At 39.1% G+C, this 10,124-nt stretch overlaps 1 long non-coding RNA gene across 1 annotated transcript; it reads left to right on the top strand.

Moving 5' to 3' along the window:
- The first annotated feature begins 1,828 nt into the window (after positions 1 to 1,828).
- LOC126613716 (uncharacterized) lies at positions 1,829 to 6,658 on the top strand. The gene is made up of 2 exons (XR_007620174.1): positions 1,829 to 1,899; positions 2,828 to 6,658. It is a non-coding gene; the product is annotated as an uncharacterized LOC126613716 (long non-coding RNA).
- Positions 6,659 to 10,124: the final 3,466 nt, after the last annotated feature.

The following is a 10,124-nucleotide window of genomic DNA, read 5'->3' as shown; positions in this document are numbered from 1 at the left end:
AACAAATCAATAATACAAACAAATAATTATAATGAAGATAGCTAACAAATAATTATAATGAAAGTAGCTAACAATTAAATAATACAAACAAATAAATAATATATTGTTACCTGATCCGCTAAATTTTCCCCACTTCGAAGATTACCACTAACTTGTGCCAAGGCGTCTCTCCACGTAGTTAACGCTTGGCTAAGTAATTTCCAACGACCGGTAATCAATTCTTTAGTTCTTTGCCCACCCATTTTCTCAAGATAATTGGTATGAATAAGACTCTACATTTCTCGCAATTGCATCTCATTACCCGTAAACGAATCATGAGTAACTTGAACCCAACTAGTACACAACGCAACATCTTCAAGAAGCGTCCAATTCGTGCCTGCTTGAGTAGTCATTTTGTTGGAAAAAAATTGGATTCAAACTTTGAGAGAAAGATAGGAATGTGGTTGAAAGTAGTTGAGAAAATAGGAAATTGTGGTGCAAGGTAGAAGATAATGAGAAGGTATTTATAAAAAAGTAAAATCAAATTTTTTTTTATAATTTTTCATAATTTTTTACATTTAAAAAAAAATTTAATCACCTAATTAATCTCTGCCGTTGGATTTAAAAAAAATTTGAATTCCAACACTCCAGATTGTGCCTGTCACAGCCCGTCCCGGAATTTTAATTCCGATGACGTGAAATTACAGAAACGCCCTTAAACGGGATTAAGGTGCGTCACTTATCTATTGGTTTTTACCTAAATCCCCTAATCTATGTTAATTGGAATATTATTTAGTGTCAGAAACATAAACTTAGACTTAGGGTTACAATTACATACTAAAGTTTTAATGTTGGTTTTGGAATTTATCACGTGGGATCCCCACCTCCTGAATTCCTTCCCCAAAACCCGTAGGTTGTCTCTCTCTTCCTCAGCTCTCCCTAGTCACACTCTCTCTCTTTCTTCAATTCAGAAACACTCTCTCACCCTCTCTCTTACTCTCGTATACACGGCAAACACCAAGAACAACCATAATCCTACACCAACGTCCAATCTAAGATCACCATTGTGATCTTGGGAACTTCACGAGCACGGGGGTATAAGTTTCAGGTAAGTTTCATTTCTGAAATCCTAGTTTCAAAACACCCCGTGAATTGACACTGTTCACGAACTTAAATTTGGTTGTGTTTTAGGCTAAAGCAAGATCACCACGAGTCTTAGGAAGTCCTAAGGAGGCTCGGAGTGCCTCGTTTGAACAAAATGGACGTCGGGATCGTTGGGTTCGAATTTGGCCGAATTTGAGGAATTTTGGAAGGTATGATCTAGTTGTTTTTAGACATTAAAAACCTTCCAACGTGATAGTAGGTGTTAAATGCTTCATTTTGGTATAAATTGCGAAGAAATTGGACGAAAAACGAAGGAGAATAGTGGTTTTGAAAAATTACCCAGTTTCCGGCGCCGGCGACGGTCGCCGGAGCTGAAGGTTGAAGGTGACGGAATATTCCGTCAAGTTTGACGGAATATTCTGACGTCGTTAGTCAGTTTTAACGGAAACCGTTAGTTTTTAACGGAATATACTAGGATTTGACGGAATATTCCCTAACTGCCGTTTACTGTGCCGTCAGTGTGCACGACACGTGGCCGCGCGTGGGGGCGCGTAGGTCCGTGCCACGTCAGGCGCGTGGGGGCGCGTGAGGACTCCAAAAATTATTTTAAAAATATGGGGATGTTCCTGAGGTTATGTAGGTCACGGTGGTATATTCATATACCCAATTTGAGCAATATTTGAGGAGTTATTAGCTAAGAATTAGGTTATGCGTTAAATAACATTATTTCGGTTATTTCTCGTATAGGCGAGGCTTGTACGAACGTTGGGCATGACTAAGGGAGGCTCAGGGACCTTCGACACGTCGATGTATTCTGTGAGTGGGCAGTTTTGTTTTTCTGTATATATATATACTTGACGTTTTCCCAGAAATTGAATTAGAATGAAATTATGTTTTAAACGAAAGGTATATAGAATTATGTGAAAATGTGAATTGAGATGCCATGCATAGAAGTATATGAAATATATATATAGAAATGTGAATCGAATTGCCATGCATGAAATGATATGAAAAGTATGAATTGAGATATGATGCATATTGAGATATGATGCATATGAATGAATGGTGCGGCGGACGCACAGGTGAATATCAGGTGAGTATTTAAATACTGTTATGATGATGTTGATATATATTGAGCTCAAATCCTGCACCATGGTTTAGTGCTTATAGTATTCACCGCATCGCACGCTCGCCTTGGATCCAAGTAGATGCTAGTCGTACAGTCCACGCGGAGTGGGTACGACAGACCAGTCGCGAGAGTGTTAGTGAGATTCCGACTGGTGGGTGACCTTAGATTATGTGCACAGATGATTTATGAGAAGCACTAGAGCGTAACTTGCGTGCAGAAGGCCGGACGGGTCACAGAGGTGACTCCGGTAGAGTGATAATGATAGATTTTGAGCTCTAGGTTCAACCGTACAGGGCTATTAGAGGGCCTACGGTTGATTACTTTCTTGCACCTGATATGATTATGTTGATGCATTCATACCTTATTATTGTTGAGATGATGTGGCATGGCATAATTAATATGAGAAATGTTGAGATGATGTGGCATGGCATAATTGTATGAAAATGTTGAGTTAACGACTTGTAGTCTTGAGAATATATATGTATATTTATATTTTACATTTCTGGGAAAGTATACAGGTTTTACGGAGAGGGGTTACAACGTTTTGAGAAATGTTTGGATTTGGAAAAGAATTGTTTTACTGACCCACTCAATTTTGGTTTTGCGCCCCTCCAGGTTCAGGAATCACAAAGGTGTGGTGACTACGAGGAATTCTGCGGGGTTCTGACAGATTGGACAAAATTAGGACTCACCTTCGGGTGTATCAACTTATAAATTGTATAATTAAGCTTCCGTACTGTGCAAATGGTTACGTCACTCTCACGTGACGGCCAGCATGCCCTCCTTCGGGACGGGGTGTGTCAGTTGGTATCAGAGCATGGTTGCAATCTTGGACATCTTGAGAAGTTCTAGTGAATTCTGTCAGAACTACACCGCCTCGTAGCAAGCCACGTAGTTAGAGGAACTTAGTCTCCCTAATATAGCGGTTTAGGGAAAACTATTATTATGGTGATTCAGTCTATTATAAAAATGGACATTTTAAGACGGGTTATGAGTCGAATTTGAATCACCTTATGAAATGATGAACCTGAGGGAACGAAGTAACGGTTTAACCATTTGGAAAAGATGTTTCAGATTATGCAAGTCAAAGGAATCTTCCTTCTGACAAGGGGTCGAGATGACTACCTGGTTTTGGTTATGAATTTGTATCCTGGTGGAAACAGGAGTATGATTTGTTGTCATCGGAGGAACAGTCGATTGAAAATTGTTTAAGGACTTGTTTAAGGAAAAGTTTATCCCTCCGGCATTTATCGATGGTAGTAAGCAAGAGTTTGCAAATGTGAATTAAGGAAGTTGACGATAAATGAATATTATAGAAAGTTTTTAGACTTGCCTCGTTCCATTCAGATATTGTTGTTAATTTGGTGGAGGTGTTATGTTGTTTTAAGCTGGGTGGCAAAAAGGGAAGTGGTATTTTGGGTGACCACTATCCATTGTAGTTCTTATCAGGAGTATGCTAGATGTTGTTGAGCCTTGAGGACTCTGAGAACATGATCAACGAGAATAAAGAAGAATAAGAAATGAATGGGAATTAAAAGAAGACGATAAAGTTAATGATTCGTCATATCAAAGATATAGGAAGATTCAGAGCTTCGAAATAAGTGAAGCTAGATTTAATTCTTCTAGCTGAGGTTTTAATGTCGCTGGTCAGAGTAAAAGTGATGGATATACTGGTAATCCCAGATATTTGAGACAAGGTGTCTCGAGTAAAGGAAATGTACCTTGTGCTGCAGGTACAAAAATTAACACTTTGGGAAGTGTGAAATTAATGAATGTGTTTATGTGAACCGAGGGGACACAGAATTGTGAATCGTCGCTAGAATCAGTTGTACTCAACAATTTTCCATGATAACATAGTGTCGATTCAGCAGAGTTATGGACTTAGTAGTTTGGTCGGATTGACCGTGAGTACAGAGAGATTTGATGAGTTATATGTTCAGCCGTACAGGCCACGAGAGGTGGATCTGGCTGACGCATGAGAAATTGGTGAGTTATAGGCTCGGCCGTACCGACCACGCGGAGTGGATCCGGCCGACGTATTATTGAGATAAGAGTTGAATCAGCCGTATTGGTCATTCTAGTTGACTTCGGCTGATATATTTCTTATTATGTATGTTATTACCTAGAGAGTAGTAATTAATTGTAGTTGAGACGAGTGTATGTATTTTGCATTGAGTGACAAAATAGTATTGTTATATCTTTGAGAGTGGTTGCCTACTTATCGAGACAACGATGATTTATCAGTATTGCGGGCTGCAGACCGTAATATTAATAACTCATTCGTGGATTCGTTAAGCAAGCAACCCGGTAGATTATTTTATGTTAGTATTGTACTTATTTAGAATGCTTAATAATAATAGAATATATATTGTATCAGTTAATTCTGTTCCATTAGATTGGTTGGTTATAATTGTGACAAGACGGAATGTTACGGGAAACCAGTACTTTCCATCGATCTGGATGATCAGAGGTTACCTTAATGAGTGGGCATGCAAAGTGAAGTGAGTTCAGCCATTATTTATGCTGTGAAAGCAAAGAGATTGTTTCGAAAGGCTGTCAAAAATACTTAGCTCAAGTGGTGCTAAATGATGTTGTTTGGAGTAGTGTGAATAATGTCGAAAGAGTTAGACTTTTCTTGATGTCTTCCTTGAAAGTATACCTGGATTGCCTTCAGGCAGAGATATGAGGTTCACTATTGAATTGTTGCCAGGTATAAATTTATGTTAAAGATTGGTTCAGGATGAGTTAAGGGAATTGGAAATTCAGTTGAGAGAATTGGTTGATAAAAGTTTCATTCAACCTAGTACAACACTTTTGAAGAGCACCAGTTTGTTGGTGAGAAAGAAAATGGACTTAGAGATTGTTCATTGATTATAGACAATGGAATTGGTAACGATCGAGAACCGTTATCCATGATAGTGTACTGATGTTTAGTTGATAAGCTCAGAGATGTTTGTGTAATTTCAAAGATTGACTTGAAGTCTGTTTATTATCAATTGAAGATTATGAGTAACGTTGTTCCTAAGATTGTTTTTCTGGACTCGTTATAGTCTTTATGAAGTTTGGTGATGCTATATGGATACTCATGCTGTTTTATGAGTTGATGGATGAAGTATTCCAATAATGCCTTGATAAATTGATATCATTTTCATTGAAGATATTCTGGCATACTCTAAGCCAGAGCATAGCAGGTAAATGTAATAAGTCGATGAAGCAAAGATTGAGAGAACGTTGGTTGTATGCTAAGTTTAGCAAAGGCTAAAGTTAAATGAATCAAGTGGATTCTGAGAATGGTTATATCTGCTTAAGATATTCAAGTGAATCCTTAAAAGATAGTAGAAATTGAGAATTTGGAACAACCACGAGTCGTAATTGAGATTTGGAATTTCTTAACTTACCAGGCTATCTTGGATGGTTGTGAAAGATTTTTCAATCACTGCTTTGTCATTGACGAGACTGTTGAGAAAGGAGGTTATGTATGAGTGGGAAGGAAATTGTGAGCAAAGGATTCAACAAACAGAAGTATTTCCTCACTCATGCACGTATTTTAGTAATCCCAGAGAATAGTGGTAATCATAAATTTTTAGTGATGTTTCTTGAATGGTATTGGATGCATGTTGATGCAAATGTTAGGGTGATTGCATACGTTTCACGACAAATGGAATCTCATGAGATGAATTACCCTACTGGTGATTTGGAAGTCACGATTACCATCCTTGCTGTGAAGTTATGGAGACATTATATTTTAGTGAGAATGCAAGATTTTACAAATCAAAAGAGTCTCCAATATTTGTTTACTCGGAAGGGTTTTGATATGAGGCAACAAAGGTGGATTGAATTACTTAGTGATTATGATTGTACGATCAGGGTGATCGTGAATTGTTCTAGCTGAAGCACTTGGTGAGAAGACTACAGTAAGATTAATATCTGGCACGTTTGCCAAGAGTATCATCTTGTGGATTGAAAACCAACGGAAGAAAAATTAAGAATGGAAGATCGAGAAGAAGTTATACTTGTTAAGTAACAAGTTAGTACATTTACTCCAGTGTTGAGTAACAACCTTTCCCAGACAGTGCAACATTACTTATTTGTTTTATGGAAAAGAGAATTGGTTTACGGAACTGCTGAGTTTCTTAAGTATGTTGGTTGTGCAGTTTCCGAAGTAACGCCATAAGGATCATGAAATGTGTCATGTGAGTCGGTTTTTGATGACTTGTGAATGGAATGTTTCTGGGTAGAGAAATACTCGATCAAGAAAGAGTTTTAATAGACCTTGAGACTATGGATGAGTCTCCTCAAAATATTCAGGTGAGTAAGTTAACCTGAAAGTAACCAGGAATGGCAAAAGAGATCAACAGATAGATATGCCACTAATCGAGTATATAAGGTAAATGGTTTTATATTTTCGAAGTGTTCACCATAGAAAAGTATAATTCGGGTTGGAAAGGAAGGCAAGTTAAATCCTAAATGAATCGGACTTAGCGTGATCATCGAAAGGTTGGTGAAGTTGATTATAGAATTGAATGGCCTCCAGAGTTGTCTAAGGTACATAATGTGTTCCATGTCCCGATGCTTCGGCATTATGTGTCAGATCCTTCACATGTGATTCCTCCTCAACCATTGGAAATTAATCCGGATTTGACGTATGATGAGGAACCAGTGACTATACTGGATTGGAAAGATAAGACTTTGAGGAATAAGACCGTGAGCTTGGTAAAAGTATTGTGGAGAAATCATTCAGCTGAAGAAGCTACTTGGGAGACGGAAGAAAGGAGGAGAGATATGTATCCGAGACTAGTCTATGAGTTTTGATGTTATGGTTGGTGACTGGAATTTCGGGGACGAAATTCTATAAGGAGGGGAGATTGTCACAGCCCGTCCCGGAATTTTAATTCCGATGACGTGAAATTACAGAAACGCCCTTAAACGGGATTAAGGTGCGTCACTTATCTATTGGTTTTTACCTAAATCCCCTAATCTATGTTAATTGGAATATTATTTAGTGTCAGAAACATAAACTTAGACTTAGGGTTACAATTACATACTAAAGTTTTAATGTTGGTTTTGGAATTTATCACGTGGGATCCCCACCTCCTGAATTCCTTCCCCAAAACCCGTAGGTTGTCTCTCTCTTCCTCAGCTCTCCCTAGTCACACTCTCTCTCTTTCTTCAATTCAGAAACACTCTCTCACCCTCTCTCTTACTCTCGTATACACGGCAAACACCAAGAACAACCATAATCCTACACCAACGTCCAATCTAAGATCACCATTGTGATCTTGGGAACTTTACGAGCACGGGGGTATAAGTTTCAGGTAAGTTTCATTTCTGAAATCCTAGTTTCAAAACACCCCGTGAATTGACACTGTTCACGAACTTAAATTTGGTTGTGTTTTAGGCTAAAGCAAGATCACCACGAGTCTTAGGAAGTCCTAAGGAGGCTCGGAGTGCCTCGTTTGAACAAAATGGACGTCGGGATCGTTGGGTTCGAATTTGGCCGAATTTGAGGAATTTTGGAAGGTATGATCTAGTTGTTTTTAGACATTAAAAACCTTCCAACGTGATAGTAGGTGTTAAATGCTTCATTTTGGTATAAATTGCGAAGAAATTGGACGAAAAACGAAGGAGAATAGTGGTTTTGAAAAATTACCCAGTTTCCGGCGCCGGCGACGGTCGCCGGAGCTGAAGGTTGAAGGTGACGGAATATTCCGTCAAGTTTGACGGAATATTCTGACGTCGTTAGTCAGTTTTAACGGAAACCGTTAGTTTTTAACGGAATATACTAGGATTTGACGGAATATTCCCTAACTGCCGTTTACTGTGCCGTCAGTGTGCACGACACGTGGCCGCGCGTGGGGGCGCGTAGGTCCGTGCCACGTCAGGCGCGTGGGGGCGCGTGAGGACTCCAAAAATTATTTTAAAAATATGGGGATGTTCCTGAGGTTATGTAGGTCACGGTGGTATATTCATATACCCAATTTGAGCAATATTTGAGGAGTTATTAGCTAAGAATTAGGTTATGCGTTAAATAACATTATTTCGGTTATTTCTCGTATAGGCGAGGCTTGTACGAACGTTGGGCATGACTAAGGGAGGCTCAGGGACCTTCGACACGTCGATGTATTCTGTGAGTGGGCAGTTTTGTTTTTCTGTATATATATATACTTGACGTTTTCCCAGAAATTGAATTAGAATGAAATTATGTTTTAAACGAAAGGTATATAGAATTATGTGAAAATGTGAATTGAGATGCCATGCATAGAAGTATATGAAATATATATATAGAAATGTGAATCGAATTGCCATGCATGAAATGATATGAAAAGTATGAATTGAGATATGATGCATATTGAGATATGATGCATATGAATGAATGGTGCGGCGGACGCACAGGTGAATATCAGGTGAGTATTTAAATACTGTTATGATGATGTTGATATATATTGAGCTCAAATCCTGCACCATGGTTTAGTGCTTATAGTATTCACCGCATCGCACGCTCGCCTTGGATCCAAGTAGATGCTAGTCGTACAGTCCACGCGGAGTGGGTACGACAGACCAGTCGCGAGAGTGTTAGTGAGATTCCGACTGGTGGGTGACCTTAGATTATGTGCACAGATGATTTATGAGAAGCACTAGAGCGTAACTTGCGTGCAGAAGGCCGGACGGGTCACAGAGGTGACTCCGGTAGAGTGATAATGATAGATTTTGAGCTCTAGGTTCAACCGTACAGGGCTATTAGAGGGCCTACGGTTGATTACTTTCTTGCACCTGATATGATTATGTTGATGCATTCATACCTTATTATTGTTGAGATGATGTGGCATGGCATAATTAATATGAGAAATGTTGAGATGATGTGGCATGGCATAATTGTATGAAAATGTTGAGTTAACGACTTGTAGTCTTGAGAATATATATGTATATTTATATTTTACATTTCTGGGAAAGTATACAGGTTTTACGGAGAGGGGTTACAACGTTTTGAGAAATGTTTGGATTTGGAAAAGAATTGTTTTACTGACCCACTCAATTTTGGTTTTGCGCCCCTCCAGGTTCAGGAATCACAAAGGTGTGGTGACTACGAGGAATTCTGCGGGGTTCTGACAGATTGGACAAAATTAGGACTCACCTTCGGGTGTATCAACTTATAAATTGTATAATTAAGCTTCCGTACTGTGCAAATGGTTACGTCACTCTCACGTGACGGCCAGCATGCCCTCCTTCGGGACGGGGTGTGTCAGTGCCACGTGGCACAATGGTAACATTTCAGAATTTTTAACTGTTTTTTTTTAATTTACAAAGCCTAATAATGTGGACCGTTGATCTTAGATCAAACGGATGAAATTAAATGAGATTTTTAAATGTTTTTTACCGGTTGGAAATCCAACGGTCCATAAAATAAGGTTGTTGCAATCGAATGGACATGGGGACGGTAACATTTCAAAATAAGCATCGCGGGCCCCAGCCTTGTTTTTTTGTCGGAAGACGCGCGCCCACACGTGCGTGAAACGCATGCGCCTGATGTAGCCCTCGGGCTCTCGGGCTGGCAATCGACGCCGGGTTTGCTCCTCGGGCCTCGCCTATCACTCGGGCTACCCAACATTGGACCCTATCCCCCTAGCAATTTGGTCCTGTTTGAATGCCTGACCCCCGAGCAACCTCCCTGCTGGAGTTGATCTAAGCCTTATCTCCTTTCGTCCATGCATAGTAGCTTGTATTTAAGGTACTAGAAGAGTCTTTCTCCTTAGAATTGTATTATTTGGATGACAAACAATTCTCCTTAATTTACTATAAATAAAGACACAAGATTTAAAAAGATTCCATAAATCATTCTTCATCTCTTAATGTTGTATTCTTTTTTTATTCTTTTAATAAAATACGCAACACAATTGATAAAAAAAAAAAATAC

This window comes from Malus sylvestris, chromosome 2 (genome assembly GCF_916048215.2).
Source record: "Malus sylvestris chromosome 2, drMalSylv7.2, whole genome shotgun sequence".
Lineage (NCBI taxonomy): Eukaryota > Viridiplantae > Streptophyta > Magnoliopsida > Rosales > Rosaceae > Malus > Malus sylvestris.
The sequence above is the reverse complement of the archived record's forward strand: the minus strand, read 5'-3'. Positions and strand labels throughout refer to the sequence as shown.